The 20768-nt window shown below is 41.0% G+C and overlaps 1 protein-coding gene and 1 long non-coding RNA gene across 2 annotated transcripts in view; both read right to left on the bottom strand.

Moving 5' to 3' along the window:
- Positions 1-1711, bottom strand: part of dchs1a (dachsous cadherin-related 1a) — an 89161-nt gene extending 87450 nt beyond the window's left edge. Inside the window, exon 1 of the mRNA XM_080772488.1 lies at positions 1291-1711. The gene's annotated coding sequence lies outside the window, so the exon portion shown is untranslated. The remainder of the gene's footprint in view (positions 1-1290) is intronic.
- Positions 1-20768, bottom strand: part of LOC308321575 — a 287191-nt gene that overhangs the window by 234774 nt on the left and 31649 nt on the right. The gene's annotated exons all lie outside the window — the stretch shown is intronic.

The following is a 20768-nucleotide window of genomic DNA, read 5'->3' as shown; positions in this document are numbered from 1 at the left end:
TGACACAATCGTTGTTCTGTCATGAAATCTCTCAATGCCTAGATGATCTTTGTTGGAGGAACAAAATCCCCCCAACCCAAACACACACACACACACACACACACACACACACACACACCCACACCCACACCCACACACCACCAGGTGTCTTCATTGCTGGCGAGTGTGGCTACATTTCTATACCGTCTGGGCAATTATTTACTCTGTTTGGTCTTAAATGCAACAAATGTAGCTAAAGACAACTCTTGGAGTGACTGACAAAAAGGGAGGAAGGGGAGCACTTAACAGAACATTTAAACCAAAGTAAGACTGCTACATTCAGTTTGAACTGTTGAATGGGCGGAGAGAGAAAAGAAAGGAGGGGCTACTCCTTGCTGTGTAAAGTCACAAAAGAAGCTGGAAGCTGCGTAATTGTCGTTGTACCATGGTAACCATCACACTTCCAACGAAAGTGTGTGGGAATGGAGCCCAGTGGAGTTTCAATTAATTCATTAGTTGATTGAAAGAGGCACGTATTCACGGTCAACGAACACAAGCCTGCCACCGTCCGTAAAGAAACTGACTGTCCCGATCACAGGCCATCATTGGCTACAGTAAAATATATCACAAAAGCACAGCACACTACCCCACACACAATGGAATTCCACAGATTAACCAATTTGAGAGGAATGTTTTGAAGGGGCCCAATGGTCTGATATGATATCTAACAATAAGCAACTATCGAATAATGTTTTTGAATGGTCCATTTGGTTGGATTTGGTAGGAGAAAATAAACTTCACGAAAGTCGTAAGATGATGAAGCAGGTAAAGAAAAATATTTTAAAAAAACAAGCCTAAAATTAGGCTAAATGCAATATAACTTCGAAAATCTAATAGTATAATCATAATGTATGCTGTGTGGTGTGCAAGCAAGTGCAAACGATAGGTAGGCTGCACGTAGATCTGGTCCATAGCAGGCAGCAAAGGCAATAAAAGTATGCTGCACGAGCTGCAGGCAGCCGTTTGGGTTGCATTACAATGACGCGCATGACACGAACTGTCATTCTCACCTGCTTTAGGCTAACTAATTAACACAAGTTATCTTTTCTTATTCCACTTCTTTATGTGGACTGCATACGCGGACAGTCGGACTTGTGTTTGTGAGTGTGAGCGACTTGATTTTTTGTGTTGTCTATGGTAGGCTAGCCTACACACAGAAATGTATAGGAAATACGCCTAGTCTGGTTTTGAATAATCTATTTGATACAAAAACATAGGTTGTAGAAAAGTGTACGATGTGATGATACTTACACGCATCTGTTTCTTTTGTCTTTAAAAAGACAGGTCCAGCAGCATCCGAATTCTTAGTATTACTCCCCAATGATGTGAGAGTCAAAAGTGCAACAAAACTCCTAAATTATATCCATTTCTGAACAAAATGTAAAATCCTTTGCAAACGGTTCGCTCTCACAAAAACTCCCCTTTGTTTCCTGTTTGTTCTCTTGACAGACGACTGAAGAAAAAAGTTTTCCTCTCCTGTTACTTCAATGACATATTGGGACGGAGGTTATCAACTTATCGGCATCGCGAGCATGATGCATATCCACCGTCACTCTACTATAGAAAATACATTGCAGCGCGCCGACTGAAACCGAACACCGTGGGCTACGAGATGGACGTCCCTCTCCTCTCTGAAATGTATTCAACACGTGAAGAAGTGCGAGTGCGACCTCCTGCTAGGCTTCGGTGGATAGAAGCGCTGTTAAATCCAGATTATTTCTGAACTCTGGTGCCACCATCCTTTGGAAAGGGGAAGTGAAAGTGAGGAGTCTCTCTCCTTGATGCTCTCACGCACACACGCATGCACACACACGCACGCACGCACGCACACACACACACACACACACACACACACACACACACACACACACACACACACACGCACACACTACCTAACTTTCAAAGGTGTACCCTAAGATCTAACCCTAAGATCTAACCCCAAAATAGTTAAACAAAACCTTATCTCTCTGGAAATAAAAACGTCTGTGTTTCCGAGGCTAAACAAAACAGCAGTAGGCTATTTGAGCCCCGATATTAAAATTACAACATGCCTTTCTGAAACACTTCAGATAATTCTTTTTTTATGGAGGATATTTTTCAGGGTTCTTTCTTGTAGAAAAACAGGCATGCTCTGGGTAAAGGAGTAAGGGAAGAAAGGGCCCAACATCTGCTTTTGTGTTAGTCTTGTCACTGACTCTTCTTTTTCCCTTACATCTTCTGACTCTTTGAAAGGAACATGTTCTATCTCTAGTCATGTCCTGGAGGAGTTCAAGTTTTATCTTTAACAGAGCTGGAGGCCCAGTCTCACTTCACTTCCCTGTACTATTAATCACTGAGGTAGCTCTGACGTGACTTGTCATTTTGCATTTAAAATTATAAACAAGAGTAGACTATGGCAAGCGATGCTATAATGTCAGCCATGATGAGCCATTGCTGAATAGTTATTAAGGGAGTAAACAGCAATGGATCATTATGTATTTTATATAATTTGTTTCTTTTTTATGAGCCTATTAATTCAAGTCATTATAAAAAAAGAGTCTTTCTTGGCTGAACAATATTTTACATGATCATCATCCAGACTTTTGTATCTGATTATCATCATGCTGTAGGCTCTACTATGTGGTTATGACAGCAAAAAAAAAGACATCCAGGCGTCGTCTTAATGTATTGCTGAAGACAGCAATTTATTATGATTCATCCTGTCTTTTCAAAAACTTCAAATCAAACTGCTGACATCAAGCAGACTATAGCGTTCATTCAGTTGCAGAAAAATATCCTAAAAAGCATTAAAAGTTGACAGTTTCTGTTGCTTTGAGAATTTCCACACAGCTTAGCTCTGCCTTTCCACACTCTGCATATTGCATATCATCACTTACAACTTACAGTCCTGGTAGCTATTAACTTTTTATTGTGACAGTTTAGCAACCGATGAGACTCCCAAAATACCACACACACAAGATTGTTTTTTGTGGCACACACACAGATACACTGACATAACCTACTGTATGTGCGAGTGCGCACGCACGCACACACACACACACACACACACACACACACACACACACACACACACACACACACACACACACACACACACACACACACACACACACATACATACACACACAATGCATGACACCTTTGTTTGTAACCTATAAGGATACCACGCAAAGTGTGATAATTGACTATTCATTATTATTAATGGCCAAATCAACATGTGATTTTTGGTGTTTTACAGTGCAAGGGAATTAAAAGATTAGATGAATTTAAGCTAAAAAAAGCATCCAGTTCAGTATTCAACATAAATCTCTATGTTGGCACTTCAGTGGTATAATAAAGCATCTGTGTATTGATCAATTGATCAATCCATAATGAGACTGTATAAGTATCTCTGTGTGTCAATTTACAATTTAGGCATTTAGCAGACGCTCTTGCAGACGCAATTTACAGTAAGCAAGAACAAAAACATGGTAAATACAAAAAAATATATATATATAGTCACCATCATACATAAGCTAAGAAACTAACAGTGGAATATCTATATAATGAAACTATGCATAGTGCTATGTCTACATAAAATGCTACCTAAGTTAGATAAATTGAGCCTTTGTATACGCCTGTCAAGGCTACAGCAAGTGCTACGGGCTAAGACAGAGTCTGAAGAGATGGGTTTTCAGCCTATGGCGGAAGATTGGGAGTGAGTCTGCAGTTCTGATTGCAATGGGAAGTGCATTCCATAGTTTTGGAGCCAAAAGGAGAAGAGTTTGGGACGTGTGGAGCTTCGTCCCAGCGTTTTTAGTGAATGTACAGCTTCCCTGGCTGATCTGAGCGCGCGGGAGGGTTTGTAGGGTTTATAGCTGGGAAGAAGTGAAGCTCAGTCTTTTCTGGGTTCAGCTTGAGGTGGTTAGAAGACATTCACTGTGAGATTTAGATTTCAGCCAGGAATACAGTGATGCACTCTTCCACCTGAGTAGCAGAGGGGGGAAGCATCGCAAGTTCGCAACAGATGAGGGTCATCTGCATAGCAGTGATAAGATCAGCAGAGATGACAGTGCCAAGAGATTTAGTGTACAGGGACAAAAGGAGGGGACCAAGTACAGATCCCTGTGCGACAACAGTTAGGAGGGTTCGGGGGGATGACAGCAAACCCGGTATAGGTCTGGTCGGTTAGGTAGGAGGAGAACCACTGTAGTACCGTACCGGTGATGCCCATAGATCAGTTAGGGTTTCCAGGAGCAGCTGGTGGTTCTCTGTTTCAAATGCTGCTGATAGGTGTAGAAGAATCAGGACCGCAGAGTGGGAGGCAGCCTGGGCAGCATGTACTGCTTCTGTGACTGCAAGGAGTGCAGTTTCCGTGGAGTGGGCCGGTTTGAATCCTGACCTCAGTCAGAGAGGAGTCAGAATGGAAAAGCAAGGTGCTGTGAGAAAATCTGCAATTCTATTCTATTCTTTGGTCAGATGCTGTCCACATCACAAGTATGTGGATGGATATGGATATGGATATTTTTGATGATATTTGGCCACGGACTTCAAACTAGAGCCTGGTTCCTGTGACTCCACAGAAAGTCTATGGAAGAAATAATAAACAGATCCACTTTAATTAAGATTAAGCATGTGACGTGCCCTGGCAGGGGAACCCAAGACTACAAGTCTTAAAGCCCTACTAGCAGCCCTGTGTTTACACCTAACTGGACCAAAGTGGTTGCATATGTTCACCTGTGGCTTTGTGCGGTGCCAAGCAAAGTGACTACTGGGTTGGACTGCTGGATGCATGGGCCAACCCCTAGTAATATGTACCGGTATGTCAGAAGCAGTTGAGGGCTGATTTCACCCCGTGCTTTGAATCAACAGATACTGCCATACTAGGCGTCTAGGCAGCAGCGCAATGTTGGTAAAATGCCCCTAGCGCAGCGCACTATTGGTGCTAAACTGAATTGAATAATTCATGGTTGTGTGTTGTCCGCACTTCCCTACTAGTCGTAGGGACCTGGCGGTCCAGGGCTGGAGTATGCAATCCCGATGGCCAGACTAAAAGACTGGAAATGGTTCAGAAACAGGCTGGCAAAGTCATACTAGGCCAGGGTACACAGGGTCTCTCAAGCATCCTCACATTGTGCACCCTAGCAGAGAGACATACACTTACTCAACTCAACTCAACTGTGTCTCCACTTTGCCAGAAATCTGTTCAACTCCAACTTCAGAAACTGGCTACCCCCACCCTCACATAAATATAAACATGAAATGTAATGTTTTCTAATTTCTCATAAACAAAACTTATTCTAGCCACTTCTTAGATTTGTCGATCTATTGAACTTGGTTTGCTATCGCATTTTCTTTTTTTCTTAGTTTTTATTTCAAAAAAATGTTTTCCCACCAAATAATGAATGAAATCAAACAAAAATATGAATCCAAGAAAACAAAAAAAAAACATAACAAAAATACACAAAGGTAAACAGAAAAGCAGCTTGACATAAACTACAACAATACAGCATTTTTCAAGTTAAGTGCAAGGCAAGGCAGGAAAAGAGCAGGAGACATGACTCGACAATATATACAGTAGATATATGACATTATTTGTCACAGGCCCGGCCTGCATCCAGCCCTCGCTTGCTATCGCATTTTGATGTGGGCCCTATAGATTCCCTGTGGAACATTGATTGGCACACCACAATGGTGTTGGGGGAAGGGCATGTGCATAGCAGAGGTCTACTGTGGACTTTTTTTATTGAAACAAAACGGTAAACAGAGGCAGGGGCTGACGAAGACCATGTTAGGTCTCATGCTAGACAAATAAACAGATATAATGTCCTAACACAAACATTAAATGTCATTAGCAATGAATGGATAATTTACGTTATGTGTGTCTGAGCAAATCAGCTATTAGTATATTAATTCATGAATAAATAATGTTAATTTATTGATATATTTAGTTTTATTGGATAATATGATGATAAAACTTCCCTTCTTCACACGGGTGTGATTATTTCACCTAAAAATACATCAAATAGATTAACAGTCTATAATAATGCCTGTATAAATGTTTGGTTTGCTTCATACTGGCAAATCAAATGTGACCATTTCATTTTTTACCACAGAGTACACCACATGAAAGGGACTGTTTTATAGTTGAAAAGATCATCCATGTTTCAAGAACTTGCAGACATCACTCTGCTCTTGTTTGAAAGTTTGAAAGCATCATATTACTAAAATATAAGCCATTCAAATGTATTCTTTAGCTAGAATATCAATTCACCTAGATCAGGGTTTTTTCAACTGATTATGAACCAGGGACCACCACCCTGACTGAGAATTAACCTGGGGACCACCACCCTGACTGAGAATTAACCTGGGGACCATTGTTGTGTTGGGAGGGGGGATACCGTCCTGGTGTGGGGGAAAGAAATTAACCTTCCATATTAAACTCATGTTGCTGTTCATTGTAACTTACTATGCGTAAGCAGACACTTGCGGTTGATTATGGGCACATTTCTTTATAATGGTGACTCAACCAGGCAATCCGGTATGGTTTCCCTTGAGATTCTAACTCACTTTTCTGTGGAAGTTCAGAGTGGACATCCCAGTAACTGATGACATCGACATAATTTGTCACCAGATCATTTACTGCATTGTTTCTCAACTTGTGGTCAATACAATAAATTCAAATACGAATCCTCACTTTCCAACATTACTAAATGCATGGTCAGGGACCACATGCAACACCTTCACGGACCACCAGTGGTCCACGGACCACCTGTTGAAAAACCATGACCTAGATACAGTTCACGATACAGTGAGTTACACCTAACATTGACAAAACATGCAGGTACATTCTGTAAGGTTTAAACATAAAATAAACATAAAAGAAGCAATTTTGTGAAAAATAATTATAGAAAATATATAAACTATGTGGCTGATGTTGACAATGGACACAGAACTGTAGTAACAGTGGTATGTTCCTTTAACTTTATTATCTTAACAACCTACTATAAATTTATATTCCATACCCGTTTGGGGATATGACAATATTATTTTTTCTCTTTCTTTTTCTGAATGCGGTGAATTTGGTTGAGTGCATTTGTGAGTACATTTCACCCAGGTGAAAGAGGGTCCGGGCTCTGTCCTCTATCGTCTTTCCTCTGTCATAAAACCTACTGGAGTAGGATAATAGATCCATTAACCTACCTACATACACATTTCGGCACAATTCCCTCCCCACATTCCAAGCAAAAGAATATCTGCCACTTATATCATTTATAGGTGTCCATGGCACGCACACCCGTTATGCGATGCTCAGCCAATCACAGCACAGAATGACACACCTTCCAGCCAATCACAACGGCCAATAACAGCGACAATTTTGGCACCATAAATGGGCATTTTTCTGCACTAATTCTGCTCGATATTCTGTCGTCAAATTTTGAGGACGTTACTAAAATTATAGATAGTCAAAGATACTTGACTAAGTAGGAATTTAGATTGACAGTTAATTGGATTTTGAATTACGTACAGTACTAGAAAGGTGCACTCCTTGGAGTGCCGATCACTGCCAGTGCCAGGCCGGGTTGCCGACTGTATCAGTTGTGGCGTGCAGCCATAGAGTTATAATATATCTAGCACCCGGAAGTACCCCCGGGCCCTTTTTACGCATTTGAACACCAATACTTGGTGCTCAAATGTGGAAGACTTGAGCACCAAGTGTTGTGATATGATCTGAGTGCCTATGCTGTGTACGTGTACTTGTACGTGAGAGCACAGTGTACTAATGTATTGTGTACTGAATTAACTGTAGCATACTAGCTACTGACACAGTATGTTTGTTATGTCTCAAGTGTTGTGAGGTACGTCATTAGGATCCAGCTATATATGTCCTGTGTGTATAATAAAATCTTGTGAACGTCTTAGCGTGATACTGTCTCGTGTCATGTTATTGTTCTCTCAGGCCCGTCCGTCTGTCCGCCGCCGGACCAAGGAATACTTCAACCGGGTTGTCACACACCACCCAGCCTACACACACACTACCGGTCTGTCAGAACCAGACGAGGGTCCAGTACTTCCAAGATTACAACACCGAGTAGGAGCACTAGTGTTTCAAATGGAATGTGTAAAAGTCTTGCAATCCTAGTTTTGACCAGAGTGGGGATTTGACCACCAGGCGACGGCTGCTTCATTATTCTACCGTGGTTCTGGGTGCTTGGATGCAGCCGACAAGGAAGCTGCGGAGGGAAATTGAGTTTGTCCGACAAACGGCCATGCAACATTTTGTGTTTGTGGCAGCCCCTTTTGGCGAGTGAAAAAAATTGGAAAGGAATATGAAAAATCTTGCTTGGAACCTCTTACCCAGACCCCACTTTTAAAACTATAGGCCTACTGGGAAAACCGCTAAGTTCAACCAAATCTTTTGTACTGTCCAGTTTGAACACTCTCTAATTAACTGATCATCAATCAAGAGGTCCAACATGTCTCCTCCAAACATCACAACATTCCTCTGACATTGTATTGCTTCTAGCTAATTCTAATGGAGATTCGTAAAGTCTTCTGGAATGCATTATGTTGTTAAGGAATGGAATGCATTGCATTGAACGGATGGCTCTGAAATTCCAAAGCGAAACTGCGAAACAATTAAATTGTTCAAGCAAATGTTTCTCAGAGTGAATAATAATGAAAAGAAAAATCAGCAGACAAAAGCACTAATCCCATTACTCTACTACACTACACAATGCTGTCATTTAAGAAGGTTCTAGCTCCATCATCTTGAACTACACCAAGACAAAAAGCTAGGTACCGGCAAGAAGGAATATCGATATCAGAGCTTTAGGGCCAGCTACTACGACCTACATGGATTGACCAATATTTTAAATGCAGTTCACACTTATAGGTCCTGTTTGTACATTGTTGTAATATACAACATGCTGTGTACTTGTACAATGTACTTGTACGTGAATATACAATGTACTCGATATAACATACATGTCTGTCATCATCGCTTATGGAAAATCATTACCCATTGCATTTTTCTGTTGAAAAGAAGTGCAACAGTATTCAGTGTAACTGTATAATGTTACTCCTCTTTGTCCAGTCACAGTAAAAAAAAAAAAGAAAAATCACTTTTGGCATCCTAACTTTTCTGTCCTCACTTTTTATACATTCCCTGCTCAGCCTATTGCTATGGGGTACACACAAACACACAAAGCTGGGTATAGGAGGGGACAAGCGTCCTCACTTTCCTGTCCTCACTTTTTATCCTCAATACGTACATTACTCAGCCAATCAAATAATCTCTATGGGATGCTCAGCCAATCAAATCATCGTTATGGGGTACACATGCACACACAAAGATGGGCATAGGAGGGGCTAGCCTATAGCGCCCCTCAAAAATAGTTGAGGATTATTTGTCGAGACAGGAAATTTAATAAATGTAATCTTGTCCGTCTATCTATATTGTAAATAATACACACTGGTTTGACAGTGACAAGATAATACAAAGAGAATGTGAAAAATAAATAACCTTAAAGGGATAGTATAGATCTTTTGAACTTAAGCTGTATGAAATATATAAATATATATATAAATAAGTAAATTAATTCACAAAACTAGCGTCATTTGTATTGTTGACCTATTTCTAAAATATTAGCGCAACTTTCATTCAACTTTGACCCATCTATCACATGGAACTATTTTTTGGACGTAGTGATATGGACACAAAAAACATAGTTCCGTGTGATAGAGGGGTAGGCCTACAAAATAAACGAAAGTTGCACTAATATTTTAGAAATAGGTTAGTTTTGTGGATTAATTTACTTTTAATGCTTGGCCCCCTGTGCCCCCCACAAAATGACCGGAACTACTTAATATTTCACCAAAACCAGAGCAGAACTCCCACCACGGGACTCGGGCAATCAATTAATACAGTTACAACCACTATACTAATGGCAAGTATTTCATACAATCTGAACTATCCCTTTAAATAAATGAAGGAATATATTGGCATCAAGTACCCTTCAGCTGGATAGTAGGGTACATGTGGCAACACATGAATGGTCTGAAAATAATAAAATATTAGGGAAAATAATAAGGGAAACAAAGAAATGCAAATGATGTATGTGGTTAACCTTTTAAAATCAGGCCCACATGGTGAAGTGCAGCAACAATACAGCTTCCACAAGCACTCAGCCTCATGATGTGTCAATCTCATTACGAGCCAGAGGAATCCAGGGTTGCCAAGACTCCGCTGAACAATGCTGTTGCATTGCTAGTGCATGCACTGATTTCCTTGCTATGAATCATCAATAGACTTTGGATTATGGCTATGACACATGTGCACATAAATCCAAGAAATACAGTTTTACCTAGCATTTGGGTAGTGGGGAAGACATTTGCTCTCAAGACTGGCAGTTTCTTCAGCCTCCCTTCTTCATCAACAAATTACACGACAGTCACATCCATATGGTCATGCTCATTTGCATATATTTACATAATCAGCAACTAGAATGAATAGTTAGAAATGGTAAACAGTTTCTTGCAGAGCAGATCATGCAGAACAAAACAGTTTAGTGAATCACTGCAACAAAACAGGCCATTCAATGAAGAGTTACATTATTAATTTAAGTTTACATGCCCATTTAACGTCTTCATAATTTAAATGATCAGCGGTATAAAATGATTGTAAAAGCAGTTGTAAATGTATTAAATGACCATATGCTTACAAGTGCTCTGTGGAAGTAGGCTATTGTTTTGGACAATCTGTTGGACCACTTCAGCCACAATTTGAATACTGATGGTTTTTTTCACCCCACAACCCTTTGAAGTTTCCAGTATTCATTTCCTTTTTCCTTGCATCCCTATGGCCAATGATGAAGAGAGTAGAGCACTTTCGGGCTGACAGGAGACAAGTGCAATAAACATGTTGATACTTTTAGAAAGTTCAGAATTAAGTCGTTAAACTCGTTACAACATAATTATGCAACACTCGAAACAAATGTTAATAACAGATTAACAGACAAAATGCGGTACTGCCTTGAGATAGAAAATAATGCTTGATTCAATGTAGTCAAGTGTATCAAGTAAGCAAATAAATGTGTACGGGTGCACTTATGCATGTTTGTGAGTGCTTGTATGTAGAATTATGTGTTCTGCAACATTGGGTTGACCGATGGATTTTTGCCATAAGCCATCATCATCCAATGATCATCATCATCATCATCCTCATCCAATGATCATCATCATCATCATCATCATCATCTGTGTGTGCGTGCGTCTGTCTGTCTGTCTGTCTGTCTGTCTGTCTGTCTGTCTCTGTCTGTCTGATTGATAGGCTGTCTGTCTTTTGGATCAGACAAATTGAACATTCCGAATGCCTGAAAAGATTTCATGTGGATCCTGACATGCTTAACCCCAGGGATTTATACTTACTTACTTACGAATGTTTACCTATCTTGGCGATCTCAGAATAGGGAGGCTAAGGTTCATGTGGTTAAGATGCACAGTTGAAGAAGTGTTCAACTGCATGCTTCATTAAGCTCAGAAGCTGCTACAATAAAACTCAACTAGAAGGTCAAGTGTATTTGGCCATCATTTGTCTGGGGAAGTGTGTGCTGCAATGATATGTCTTTTCTTAGACAATTAAGAGAAAGCCATCCTGATCCTTCAATAGCTCCCCAATGGTGGTGATGGAGAGGAAGGGAAGATGTGCTTGGTGAGTTATATGTATCCTCAGGGTTCTCTTCACAGCTGCCTGGTAGAGTCAACATCCTATGTTACGGCCCACTACAGATTTGTTTGTTCACTCTGTTTCAGTACTTCATCCAAATGAAGTTCCATCTCTGAAACCCACATACAAGTACATTTTATGAAATTTAACTTGATTTATTTGTATTTGTTGTGAAAAGAAAGCAGATGTGAAAGACAAGATCAGCCTAAAATTATGTTCTTCATTTCACTAAAGTTGGTACTGCCTGGAGTATTATTTTTAGAATATCCCACGTCTTCCTTTGCATAGAGACACTAGACAGTAGACACCTCTTATTTATGTTTATGCAGAAATGCTTAAAACAAATTCAAAGATAAAAGGCCAATCCAGATTTGTCATAGCAGATTGGGACAATTACAGTATAAAATTCAAAAGGCCCCTGGCCACTATACTTAAGATGTGTCTAGGCTACAGTATAGTGTTATCAACCCCTATCCCCAAAGGAGTTTAACAAAATACTGCTCAGATTACCTCTCATAATATATCACAGCAATAGCCTCTCATTTTACCACAGCTAAGGGCATTACAAAAGCAAACATGAAGTAAAATGAAGAACCTTAACTGGAAATGTTTGCTAAGTTACATGAACAAGCATTAGGGTTGCTTCCTCTTGTGCACTTTGATGCTGTGAATGGTTAACATTTATGTTCTATGAAAATAAATGACTCCTGCTGGGGTTCAGAACCTCTCACCTAATGTTATAGGCATAGGGGAACAGTCTTCCGTTGTTACAACCTCCCATTTTGCCCAAGCCAGAACTAGCTGCAGGATACAATCTGAGCTTGGCTGCCAGGGATATGATATTATACTGTGTGGATCTCAGGAATATACTGTGACATTAAAGACAACATCAGACAAGTCTGGCATAACGATGGCTGGGAAAATCTGAACGGGGAAGTGAAAGGGACACATTGTAATACTGTTGGGGTGCCTGCCTGTGTGAAAAGCACTGCAATCCAGAAGCACTGTAGAGCAGTGGTTCTCAAACGGTGTGCCGTGGTATTTTGTGATATCCACAGATTATTATTGCAATATTTAACTATAGGCTACACAAAAAAAGGTTTACTAGATCAGTACTTTGTGTGCACTCTTTTTCCACACAGATGTCAATTCTATCCTATACTGTATATTAAAATAGGCTACTGGGAGGACCACAGCCACACTCTGATTCAGACATAACCATAAACAAACCTGATACGCCCATATATAGGCATGCCACTATGGCCCCTTTTCCACCGGTTGGGAACCGGTTCAATTCTTTTTGTTCTTAGTCCATGAGCCAGAGCTCCAAAATTGGAATGTTAATTATGAATTGAGTGTGCAAAAACCATACCTTATATAAAATTGTTTATAGGGTCAATATAATGTGGAGTCTCAGTGGTCAAGGAGCAGGCGGAACAGGGGATTGCAGCAGTTTCAAACGGCTCTTTATTTGCAAAGTATACAGAATGCATGCAGGAGAAACCCCACGTAGGTTCAGCATAAATTATATTCCATACAATTTAAGTTTCACAGGCGTCGTCGCCAGCCTGGAGAGGATGAAAACAGAAGATTAGATTCCAACTCAGGTTTGTACAGTCTCTGATAGCTCGCTCCTCACTGGAGGGCTGTGGTTTTAATAACGATAAGAGGGGACGGCGCTGCCTTGCTTCGTGACGTCATCGGTCTTTATCTTTAACTGTAGCGGGTCTTCTCCCCTAGCGGGTTCCAGCTCCAAGAGAGCACTAGCCATTTTGCCACCCTGGCGTATATAATGAGCGCCTGTTCGCTAGACAGGCCTCAATAGTAGACTCAAGAATTATAGGTTTCTTTCCGACCTTATTTTGGGTAGTGTCCTTGTCGCTGTCACTGTGGCGGGGCTGCCACCCTCCCGCCGCGCGATATGCGGACTTGGAACTCCCGTCTCTATATTTTACTCATACAGTCCGAGTGTCTCTGTCCCTCGGACATTCCCTGGACCGTTCCTAAAAGCCTGTGATGAGAGGAGAATGACAGTTAAGACATGCAGAGCTATTCACATGAATGTGTGTTCGGTGGAGGTGTGTGTGTCGTCTTACCCCCCGACGGTGTGCCGTGCGTGCCTCCGTGAGCATGTGTGACTTGTGTGTGTGAACCAGCCGCTGTCAGACGTAGACTGAGTCTTCCTTTTTATCTGACGGGTGTGGCCGCTTGCTGATTTGGGTGCGGTCGATCCATCAGCTCCAGCTGGCGGAGGAGGAGATTCGGGACGTATATATTCCCTATCACACGGCCGAGGGCGTTCCTAACGGCCCGAGGCTTCTTCTGTCTGACAGCGTGTCTGGTTGCCCTGGCAACGCACTTACCATCGCGGGGTGTCGCTCTCGAGACCCCACAATAAGTAAATTAATATATGACAGAATTTCCACAGTAGTAGCTTTTTCATATTTTCAATTTTTTGCATATTTTCCTATATAATGCCTAATTTGATGTTTAAATGTACTATTTCAGAACAATTTCAATACAATAAATCATTGTCTTCGTTTAAAGGGACACTTCAGAAAATTACTTTATTTACAATCTAGTCTTTATAACCAGTGAAATAGTCAGCTAATTAAATCTTGAGGAGCCGGAGAACGCATCCATTTGATTTGGTTACACTTTTCAGAGATACATGAAAACAAACAGCGTCAACAACAAATTGCCCCCGATGTGCAGGTTGGTGCCTCCAGCATCGTGTGTGAATGGATGAATGTAATGCACAATCTCTGTAAAGCGCCTTGGATAAAGGCACTATTTACCAATGTCAGAACAGGTCAGCTCCATATATGGAGATCTAAGGGTGGCAGCGAGGGCAGTGTCTTGAGTGTACAGGGTTTGATGAGGTCTGGCCATATATGGAGCGTGTCTTGAGTGTACAGGGTTTGATGAGGTCAGATCAACATATGGAATGTCATAACAGGTCAGCCCCATATATGGAGATCTAAGAGTGGCAGTGGGGGCAGTATCTTGAGTGTACAGGGCCCAGGTAGGGCCGGGCCTTCATTTATCGGGCCTGTTGAGAACTTTGGGGCAGGCCCGTCTACAGTTTGAATAGACAGGTATCAGTCAAAAGGGAGACATCAAAGAGGATGACGGTAGGAAAGGATCAACATAATGGAATGTCAGAACAGGTCAGCTCCATATATGGAGATCTAAGGGTTTGAGGTCAGAAGTAGATGTAGAGTTGATGCAGTTCTAGGTGATGATCCAGTCTTCTCCATGTATGGCTATCCAAGGTTTGATGAGGTCAGTGTCGTGATTCATATATGGAGATGACCATGGCGTGACGTGTCACGAGGCGTGACGGACGAACTGACTGACAAGTTTTGCAGGTTTTCATAGTCATCTGCGACCTATGGTCGCAATTACTTTAAACATTTACAAAATGTCTTCAGTGGAATTAATATAAGTGAATTTTCCATTTCACTCCATTTCAATATCTCTGACCAGTCCACCTGTATTCTATTGCTGTAGCAACACAGTCTATTGTGTCAAACAAACCTGCTCTGGGAAATGTGATGGAAGTTTGTCAAGGGTTTCACTCCATTTCAATATACAGTATCTGACCAGTCCACCTGTATTCTATTGCTGTAGCAACACAGTCTATATTGTGTCAAACAAACCTGCTCTGGGAAATGTGATGGAAGTTTGTCAAGGGTTTAAGAACCGAAATAAGCAAAGCAGTAAAGTCATGGCAAACAGGACACTCAAGAAGAGAGATGGGGTATGAAGGTGAGATGGAATAAATCTAATAAAAACACAGCCCATGGGAAGACCCTACATCAGCAGGTAATGTTTCAGTATTAGTCATGCACAGATGTGCATGAAGAGAGCTATGATACTGTCAAACACCATATGCGGGCGGTTTGGTCTGTACAAACACCATAATCAGTAGCACTCAGCGTGGGCGTGGCCCAGGACTAAAAATACACCAACATACTTTCAGATCAGAAAATTATAGATGCATATGCAATCATGCTGAAGCCAAGTGAAAGGTAATATTATAACTACAAATAAAGTAAATAACCACATAGCCCCCCCCCCCCCCCTTTCTTTTGCATTTGTCGAGTCGGCTGAGGTTTTTGACTTATACTGTATGTCCTCAGCGAGGATTGAGGCAGACACTCATTTTACTCTATGACTCATTAAGTCTGCAGTCAAGTTCTTAAAAAAAACTCATGATTTGTTGGTTAACTAATGATGGAGTGTAGGACTACAGTAAGAGCAGTGGTGTACAGTAAAAGAACATTTGTTCTTGAGTGCTGTAAGTAAAAAAATATAGTTTTATTATTTTAGTTGTTTAACTTGGTTATGAGCTCATATAGAATAGAGGGCTAAACAGTGCAGTGCACTGCATGCTAAACAAATTTGGTAAATGTGAAATAGGCCAATGGTTTTATGAGTTTTAACAATCTAATAAAAAAGCCAAAGTTTGTTACCCTTCACTAGATAAAGGCATTGCTTCAAAATCAAAATGGATTTTCCCAATAAAGGGTTAGGGTGGTTTATCACTGTCATGTTAAATCACAACAGCAGAAAACAAAGTGTTTTTAAAAATTTCATCATCATTTTCCCCCTTATCTCTATTGGCCCAAGAGCTCTCGCTGTCTTAAGAAATGTTAGACTGAAAGCATTCAAGGGCCTTATTGGGGTAACAAGGGCAGGGTTCAAAGGCCCACAATGTTATCTCAGTAAGGATAACATACCATGGGTAGAGGGGCATGGCTATAAGTTCCATAACCCTCTTTTGAAGACAGCAATGGCTGGAGGGATGTTGAACTGTGGGTTCACAATCTAAATTTGAGATGAAAAATGAATGTCTAACCAAGAGGACATTGCGGTATTGATGTTATCATCATGGCCGACAAATCAAAAAAGTAGTCCAACTGACCATGCTCGTGTAAAACTTGAGGAAGAGATATAAGCAAAGTAAAACGCCAATGTAAATAGAAGCCCTATCTCTTTGATGTATAAAACAAAACCATTTCATTCACGAGAATGGGGATGGGGGGTTGGGGGTCAGAGGAAGGGTACCACACTAAACTTTGCTTCCAATGTCGTGCTCATTGACCCCGGGCCTGGGATGTTGTTTTAATGGTGTGCAGAGAAAGGGAACAGGCAGAGACAGAAGAGGGAAAGAATAACAGGGTGTAATATCCACTCAAGTGTTTTTCTAATCACCACAGGGAGCTTGCAGGAACGGAAGACTGTCCAGACCATCTCAGGTCTGGTATTAACATCATATTCACTGCATTAATATGTCAGCTCTGCAATCACTCCATAGGTATCTTTATGTATGGGTCTCATTAACTTTAACCCTCCACAGTGGATTAATTCCAATTCATCAGTATTGGACCAGATGATGGCAGAACGCAACCTGCGTTTTCATGTTCCATTTGTTTTCCTTTGATCCTGATTTTACTGGTCATGACCGGATACTCCCCCCGCAAATCATCTGATAATTGATCAAATTGTTTTCCTGGAACAGATTCATGCAATGATACAGTGCATGTGCACTAGATATTTTGTTTTGTTTGATGTCAAAATAACAGCAGAATAATGATGATTAAAATAACTTTGATCAACTGGCAGCCCATAGGAACTATTAAAAAAATGATCTTGATTCAGGAAAACTTTACATGAATCCTTAAGACACATGAATGATTGATGAATTGAAAATGGAGGACCCTGATGTAAACAAGTCTTAGTGCTTTTTCTGGTTTTATCCTCTTAGCAGTTTTTGTATTGACCTGCCTACCCTGGACTGTATCCATTCTGAAATACAAATTTCAATCAATCAATCAATCAATCAATCAATTCACAGGCACATTAACAGCATATCGAGAGTATGAAACATCATAAGATGCTCTGCTGTAACAGATATGTACAGTCAATGTTCAGAGCAGCGGTATACACTGGCTACAGTAATGGTAGCACATTCAAGAATATCTGGTTCAATGTGTATCATGTTACCAATTATGGTAGTGGTACATATTCATTACAATATTAGCATTATAATGACACTAAGTGTCATTATAATGGGAAATAACTCAAACATAAAGACAGTGACTGCCCATAATGCCGATATCCCATTACTCCGACTACATGGCTTCGCGTGCGGTTAGGGTTAGGGACAGGGTTAGTAATGCAGCGAGTCGGAAAAATGCGCCGTCGGAATAATGAGCCGTTGGACTAATGACACAGCAGCCATAAAGACACCATAATTACGTTATGTTTATTTCTCTTTTCTTCATGTGTCCTCGAAGAAGAACTGGTTTTAGTGCAATGACAACCAGCAAGCCACAAATAATCCCAAGGCACTGAACCTGATCTGGGTGTAGCAGTCAAAAATGAATGGGACTTCAGAAAGCATCCTACAATACTTCTCCTTGTGCTGGTGGAAAGAATCATCTGTACCTTACGTGAGATGATCTACACATCTGGCCAGAGTCCCACTGGTTGGAAGGGTGTGGGCATGGACCGACAGCTGCACTAAACCACTCCCATATGTTTCTGATAGGCCAAGTGTCTAGATGTTTGTTAGGCGTGGGGTGATCTTTGATCCCCGGCAGCTTTGGGTTGAGTGTTATCGTGAGGAAGGCCTGAGAAGCACATAGCGGAAGTGTAGCAACCTCAGAGAGGGGCCTGTGGTGGGCTGTGGTGCAAACAGGCATGGTAAAGTGGCTTCAGCTGTGGGGAGGAACCCTTTGGAAACCACCCAGCATCCATACCAAGAACCAATAGTGCTACCAGCATTGTTGGAGAAGTAAACACTTACAGTACACTAGACATTACACTTCAGCACCACATCTCCATTTATCTTTATAATGTGGAAGAAAAGGAACTTTCAGACAGAGACCTTGCAATAAAAACTAGTCTTTGACAGCTTTGAGACCTCAGCATGAACAAAGGAGCAACGTTAATCGATTTAACAACATGATGTTTTGCTACGTTGCTTTGCTGAAACGCTATATGAATCATATATCTTTGTTGATTATTGTAGCACATTGTGGCATGGAAAATAGCCACACCATAAATAACCACTTTCTTTTCCATTGCCCGAAGGGCAGGAACATGTCCCTTTGCTGACATGATGATTCTGCCCAAGCCACATGTGGTAGAGCCTCTCTATGCTGATGACCATCCTGCGACCAGATCCCAGAGCTGAGGCCTGACCAAACCCATTCCTCTCTGGCCTACAGAGTTGTGACAGGCTTTGCACACCCTCCATTTTTGTTTTGCAGGAAAAGTATTTTAGGAAGTGAAGCACACAAGGGCAGAACTTTGAAAATAAACCTGGCGTTTATTGACCGGAAAAGACTTGCATAGCTGTGCCACTCCAGCTTCCTCTGTAGTCCGCCAGCCCTGCTGGGTCCCATTGGGATAGCTGAACACTCAGTTCTAATGAGGCAACACTGCTGGGTCCCATTGGGATAGGTGAACACTCGGTTCTAATGAGGCAACACTGATGCACTGCATGCATGGAAGAATACTGGCTACAGGCCATCTTATAGACTGAGATTTTACTGGCACAAAGATTTGGCTATTAAACAAAATGGGACTTTTCTTGTACCTGAATCCAACAATTAATTTAATAAATGTCTGTCACATTTAGTGACAGAGATCGTATAACCATCCAAATGATTTCCAGGTTCTATGTCAACTGTGCTTTAATATGACAATATTTGCAAATATACAATTCCAGACCTTATCTAAAATGTACTAGAATTGGAGGAATGTCTAATCATATTCATAATCATATTAGCTTAACTGCACTGGTGCACAATAACACCACTTGGGATCTGACACTAATACCACTGGACACTGGTTGCAGGTCCACTGGATTAGTTACAGAGCGGTGTGTGTGTGTGTGTGTGTGTGTGTGTGTGTGTGCGTGCCGTGCATGTATGCACGCGTGCATGTGTGCGCGCAAGTGTGTGTGTGTGTGTGTGTGTTAAACTAACCTTCCAGCCTCAACACTGTTTCTTCTGAAATGCCGCTCCATTGTATTCGGTTATGGCTGAAATGACATTGCAGAATAAACTTTTAAATAAACTGGTTTTTCAGAAATAAATGCTACCGTTGATGTTAATGGTGTGTAGCAACAATAGCCTTTAAACTAGTCTTCTATTCTTACATGTCCTGAATTAGGTTGTTCTGCTGGTTTCACTCCTGCTATGCTTCAATTGTGTAAAACTACATGGTTTAGTAGAGTCAATTAATAATGTTAACAATTGAATTGAAAGACAGGTCTGAGGAGATGACTTAATAGATAGAACCTGTTGACACGGCAATGAGGAAATCTTAGGCAAATTGGAAATGACCAGGAGCAATACATGATATTGAGAGGGAGACAAGCTTTCACTTCACCACTCAACAGACAACAATAATAACAGGAATACATTTTCAGAGGCACACATGTGGGAAAGGGAATATTTTGGGTGGGGTTCCTTGACTGAATTATTATGAAAAGCTTGTGCCTTTGTATATGATTCAACCATGTCACAGACCAGACCTTGCATCTTTCCTGCAAACAGATGTGTACTGTGTGCCACAGTGTACTGTGGCACTATAAGAAATTCAAATTGCATTGTACAACCAAATATAACTACTACATTTTGCATGGCTCATTAAAAACCCAAACCACTGCTTATCCAAGGGCGAATAAACCAGGTAACAGGTTGTTAAATGTAACTAGCCACCAAATCCATGGATTCTAATCCAGGACACCATTTACCATTCTCATTGCCTTGTTGAGTTTAAAACAGCAGAGAACATTTTTATTGCCAGGTTAGGGCTGTGTTGACCCCAAATCCCCCCTGCAGCAGATGGCAGGTGCAGCTGTCAATCTGTCAGACAACGATTGTTTGAAGCAAACTTTCACTGCAAGAGTGTAATACTTTATGAAAACTATAAAGCTGATAAGTTAGATACAGTACATAATGTACTGTAGCAGCTAACTTATCATCTTCTAGTTTGTATT

Source organism: Protomyctophum bolini (genome assembly GCF_963924005.1).
Source record: "Protomyctophum bolini genome assembly, chromosome: 9".
NCBI classification, from domain to species: Eukaryota; Metazoa; Chordata; class Actinopteri; order Myctophiformes; family Myctophidae; genus Protomyctophum; species Protomyctophum bolini.
The sequence above is the reverse complement of the archived record's forward strand: the minus strand, read 5'-3'. Positions and strand labels throughout refer to the sequence as shown.